The sequence below is a fragment of the Cygnus olor genome, chromosome 1 (genome assembly GCF_009769625.2).
Source record: "Cygnus olor isolate bCygOlo1 chromosome 1, bCygOlo1.pri.v2, whole genome shotgun sequence".
Lineage (NCBI taxonomy): Eukaryota > Metazoa > Chordata > Aves > Anseriformes > Anatidae > Cygnus > Cygnus olor.
In genome coordinates, this window is record NC_049169.1 from 209,213,519 (window position 1) to 209,219,695 (window position 6,177).

Consider the following 6,177-nt stretch of genomic DNA (forward strand, 5'->3'; position numbering starts at 1 on the left):
TGCCCACGCAGCCACAGCCCTCCTGCCCCACAGGGCCTTTGGGATGGCCCTGCAGAGAGGGCAGTGATGAGAGTGCTCAGGGGTGCATGAGACATCGCCTAGTTGCAGCAGGAGCCTCGAGAGGCTGCTTGCACCCAGTCTGCTGCACCCGGTCTGCTGCATGCCTGCTTTGGGCTGTTGCTGTCAAAGTTTGTGGAGAAAGCTCCGTGCTCACTCCTCAAGGGTTGGAACAGGCACAGGGCAGCAATGTGGCCCGCTGGAAACCCTGCTAACTCCCGAGTGCCTTGGGAACATGCTGTGGATTTTTCATAGAATCATAGAATGGGTTGGGTTGGGAGGGACCAGTTCCAGCCCCCCTGCCATGGGCAGGGACACCTCCCACCAGATCAGGTTGCTCAGGGCCTCATCCAACCTGGCCTTGAGCACTTCTAGGGATGGGGCATCCACAGCTTCTCTGGGCAACCTGTGCCAGTGCCTCACCACCCTCATGGTAAAGAATTTCTTCCTTATGTGTAATCTAAATCTACCCTCTTTTAGTTTAAAACCATTACTCCTTACCCTGTCAGTACTGTCCCTGATTTCTGGATGCTCTCTTTACGGAAGGAGCGACAAGCAGATGGTGAGGTGCACAGTCTGGGGACAAGGCTCCACAGAGCACAGGTGAGGTTGTTGCCTCCTTGGGATGTGGCCAGTCTGGGATTCCCCCTCACCCCTCCCATGCCCGGGCCCAGTCGATGTCCCTGCTTACTGCTTCCCTGCGGATGGAGCCTGGGCAGACTGAGACCCTGCACAGCCTGCAGACGTGTGGATGGTGGTAACATCGGAGCCTCTGCAGCTCCTCTGGTGCACTGAGCTTTGCAGAGGCCATCAGCTGGCGTCACGCTGGGGGAACCACGGCCCTTCCAGCCTTGCCAGGGCTGAGCAGAGTGGGGCTGTGCACCCAGCTTCCTCCCCAAAACCTTGGCATCACGAAGCAAGAGTCTCACCTTATAACCCCTTTATCTTTGGTGGGATCTTCCAGGGCAGGAAAAGAATATATCCTGCTTATCACTCTTTGTCTGAAGGGCTTTATTGCCAGAGAAGACAGCACTTGAGCAGTGCCCTGCATGGACATCGACCCACCCCATCCCTTCAGGGCCCTTTTCCCCCCGCCAGGCACCTCTCCTCCCCAGCCAGGTAATGTCTCCCCATGGCTTTGGGGTGGAGGGGAGGCGCTGGGCTCCTGGGAGGGCAGTAGCAGGTCACAACAAACACAGTAGTCATGGAAATTTTCAAAGGGACTCACGCCCAGAATTAGAAAAAATGCTTTTGTCTCTCTTCATATGCATTGTGCATTTCAACATGCATCACTCAGATTCCCCTCACTCCTCATTTTAGGAAGGAATTTGCATTATGCCAAGCTAACTATGGCACAAGTTGGGTTTCCTCCAGGGTGGGTATCAGTCTCTTCTACAGCCAGTAACAACAGCTGCCCTTCCTGAGCTGCCATATCCCAGTGGAGAGCGAGCACCAGGGCACCGCAGTCGGAGGGGCGTGCTGCTGCTGCACCACAAACAGGCGAGCTCTGCCTCTCCTGCCCCAGACACGTCCATTTGCCAGCCGCCTGCTCTACAGACACTGGCTCACGATGCTCTGTGCCAGCAGCTGCAGAAGAGCAAGTGGCCGGGAGTCCTGGAACAGCCCCCGCCTGCCCAGCCGTTCTGCATCCCACACCCTCGTGGGCACTGGAAGGGTGCCCAGCACCAGGACAGGGGGCGGGAGGTGCCCTCTGGGCCCCAGGCAGCACTGCTGTGCCGGGCGGGTGCCGGAGCCCTGGCACAGGCTGCCCGGAGAGGGGCTGGGGGCTCCTCCACAGGGTCTCCAGCAGCCACCGGGACATGGGGCTGGGCGAGCGGCTCCTCAGGGCCCTGCTGGGGCAGGGGGCAAGCAGCGGCACCCAGGGGTGCCTCCAAGCAGCCTGGGATTCTGTGGGGCTGCTCCTGGGGACAGTGCTCCCTGCTCCAAAATCCAGCACCGTGGGGATAGAGGATGGGGCAAGGGCAAGGGTCAGGGCCCTGGAACAGATGATGCCCAGAGGGTGAGCACACAGGGGAGGCCCCGCGTCCCCTGCTGTCCCTGCATGGGTCATGCACAGGGACATCTGTGGGGCCCCTTGCATCTAGGCCACAAGGGGCTTGGCCAAGAGCGGGGCAGAAGAGCTGCTCTGTGAGTGCTGCAGCCTCTGGAGCCGGCACCGTGCGTACCAGTCTGGAAAAACGCTGAGTGCTCAGGAGAGTGGACTCTAGAGGTCTCTGCGAGGTAAGAAATGCCGCAGAGCCAGCAGCCCGTGGAGACCCGCGGCCCAAGCTCAGGAACGGACCCTGCTGCAGTGGGACCATGGCAGTGGAGGCTCCAGCCGAGATGCAGTGCTGCAGTGGGGGACTAGAAGAGAGGGTGAGGGGGCTCCACAGCCTGGCATGACATGGGGACACCAGCCCCCAGGATATGATGGGTTTCCAAGGCACATACATCCTGGTGCAGGCCCTGCTTGGACCCTCGTACTCCTCGCTGGGATACCTCAGGTGTGCAGAACATGTTGCAGTGAGCTCTGACTCGTCAGACTTTGGAAGCAGCCTGTGAGCACTGCCACAGCTCTTTGGCTTCCAGCCCGGCTGCTCTATACTGCGCCCCGATGGCATGGCACAACCTCACACAGGGGCATGCATGTTGACCAGTGAAGGTCTGCACCTGGCTTGGGCCCCAGGTGGTTCAGACCTCTCCTGGGGGCTGCCTGTGATGCACCAGAGCATCTCTGCAGCCCCACGGGCTGCGCCCAGGGCAGTGGCCAGCCTGGGGGCACAGCACCTACCAGGAGGCCCCACTCTACTGCTCCCACTTCACATCCCCCCACCTTCACTGCAGCTTCACCCCGCAGCAGGGCTGTGGGGACAGGAGCAGGCCCGGCAGCTTGAGAGCAAGGAGGACGAGGAGGACAGACAGGCTTGGCACAGTCCATGCTCCCTGCCCGAGGTCGGCAGCCTCACCTGCTCGCTTTCCCAGGCAGGGCTCAGCTGGTTCTCACCAGCTACACTAACACAGCTCATTGTTTGGAAGGATTTTTAATTATTACTATTTATTGCACAGTCTTTTTTCCTCCCAGCACCTGCAACTCACAAGGCAGGGACAGCAGGCGTGTGACACTTTCCTTCCCACTCCATGGTGCACCATGAGCACAGAAATCATGACACTGCCCTGGATGAGACTTGGTCCCTCTGCTGTGGCACAGCCCCAGCTAAGGAGAACCCCACTGGGTTGATGCTGGTGCTTTTGATGTTTCTTTTACACGCTTTTGCTAGAGGGAGGGGAATCATTCACACCAGAAAAGATGCTCAGGAGGAGCCCCGTCTCCTGCTCCAACACCAAAGCTGGGCTTTACTGTTCTGGGGAGCAACGCTGAAATCCTCACTCAGTGCTTGCCCAAACGCACAGTGTTTGTTTTATGTTTGTCTTTTCAACTACAGAAACTCACTGAGCGACCACTAGTATGTATTTAACCTTTAAGTGTTTTCTCCATGGAAGAAGAACACAGTAAGCGAGGGGAGGCAGAACATGATGCTCACAGCTCATAATAGCTCAGCAGCAAACACTGCACATCCTTGAGGTCAAGAGAACAAAGATGCAGAGAAACAACAGCACTGGTTCTCCAGAGATGCTATTTTTGCTTTCAGGATCATCTTCCCTATGAAAGCTTTGCCTGCACGAGGTGGAGAGCATGCAGCGAGAGCGAGCGGACACTGGGTTGGAGGGCAGGGCTGTAACCAGCAGAAGTTCAGTCTGTTCTGACCTCGGCACTCACAAACTGCCATGGCACATTTATCACCACCCTTACCACGAGCTGCAAAGGTACAAAACAGCAGTCGTGCACTATCAAAAGCAGCCAACTGATGACATGAAGCTTTGATTCACACAGCACCAGCAAAGCATCACACAGTGGCACCGTCCCTCACCTGCATGGGTGCTGTGGTCATGGCTGCATCTGTCTCTTCCTCCCCTTCTGCCATTAATCTCACTCTTGCACATGCCTGCAGATAACTCTGTCCTCCTCCCAGCAGAGCCCAGCGCAGCCAGGAGCCACAGAGAGCCGAGGGCAAGGCTGAGCTGCTGGACCCCGTCCCCAGGCAGCACCGAGGCTTGCCTTCTGCATGCTTTACTGGCAGCCGCTGTGTGAGCAGCCCCCAAGCAGGGGATCAGAGCAGGACAGCTCTGCAGGGGTCCCCAGTGGCAGCAGGGCACCGGATTGCCTGGGGCCAGCTCTGCCCGGCAGTAGCAGAGGGGTAGAAGGAGCATCCCCTGCCCATCTGTTGCTGGGGCTTTTCAGCCTGGAGAAGAGAAGGCTCCAGAGGGCCCTCATTGCAACCTTTCAGTACTTGAAGGGGACTTATAAAAAAGATGGTAAGCAATTCTTTGCTCAAAATGATAATTACAGGACTAGGGAGAAAGGTTTTAAACTAAAAGAGGGCAGATTTAGGTTAGAGGTTAGGAGATAATTCTTCACTCAGAGAGTGGTGAGGCACTGGCACAGGTTGCCCAGAGAGGTTGTGGATGCCCCATCCCTGGAGGTGTTCAAGGCCAGGTTGGACGAGGCCCTGAGCAACCTGATCTGGTGGGTGGTGTCCCTGCCCATGGCAGGAGGGTTGGAACTAGATGATCTTTAAGGTCCCTTCCAACCCAAGCCATTCTGTGATTCTATGACCTGTGGGGCTGAGGCGTCACTGAGGCCATCACCCTGCCCGGAGACATCAGGGTCTCACAGCAGGTGATTCCAGCTCTTCCTCCCAGCGTCGAGATGCATGGGGATGCTCTTGGGCAAGCTGCAAGCATGGCACACCAGGCAGTGAATGCAGAACCTGTTCCTGGAAGGGGTTTGCACATGGCCAGGGCTGAGCTTCAGCTGCTCACACTCACCAGCAGTGTTCCTCTGTCAAGCCCAGGCAGCTCATCCTCTCCTGATCGTTATCAAGAGCAGAGGGGGAGCACACCCATGCTCGTGCCCTCAGGGGCTAGGAACCATGAGCTCCCCAGGCTCATCACATTGCAGAAGCACAGTTTATTAGCAATCACAAGGCCGAGCACGGAGCTGGAGGCCAGCCTGCAGAAGCCCCTCACTCAGCGTCAGGCTCCAGAGCAGGACCAGCCCCGCACCATGTGCCCTGCCTCGCCTCCACCGCACCACCCCTGCAGGCACAGCTAGGGACAATATTTCCTCTGTGTGTAAAAGCATCAGTTTCTCTGCCACAAACCTGCTTTGAGGGAGTTTCATCTCACTGCCCCACTCTCTATAGCATTATCTTTTTGTTCCTGATGTTCACTCTTGATTTGTGTTGTGAATTGAACACATTCGTCCTCATTCACCCCCCAGGAGAGCAGCTCTTCTTCCTCTTCCCAGGCACTTTGCAAGCCCCCTGTCCACCCTTCCCCAGCCTCACAATGCCAGATCCTTCCGTAATGTTCTCCAGCTCTGTGGCCACTTCCACTGCACTCTGCTGTGCTGGGGCAGCGCCTGCCTGGTGCTGCAGCCATGCTGCAGCTGCACAGGACAGGAGCATCGATCACCTCACATCTCCTAGGGACTGTGCTCCCATCCACCCACCCAAGGACGGTGTCCACCTCTTTCACAGCACTGTGTCCTGCTGGTGCGTCCTCATCTGAGGCCACAGCGCTCCATGTCTGTGCAGCTGATGGTCCTGCCCCTGCGCCTTCTGGTGCCTTCACGTGCTTTCACAGCACATCAATATTAGCTCAGGCTCATGGACACAGCATTGATGCAGGGCCCCCACAGGCTGGCTGCAGATTTGGCAGCACTCTGCCTTGAGAAGCCTGGGGGGACAGGTGGTGCCCCAGGACTGGGACTACCTGCCCCGGGCACACCGCTCCATGCAGCTTTGCTACAGCCACCTCACCATGCTTACCCTAGCCCTGCTCCTCTGGCTTTGTGGCTGCGAGAGGTGCCATTAACAGGTCTCTCTGAACCAAGCTGACACTGACTGCAACAGGAATCCAGACCAGCTGGGTGCTCCTTTTTCCTCAGTTATTGCACTATGGCAGTCACAGGTTCCTCTATGTTACTTTCAACGAACTAAGAGGGAGATGGATTGCTCTCCTATTTTTCCCCTTTTCCCATTTGTGGAGGGACTGGCA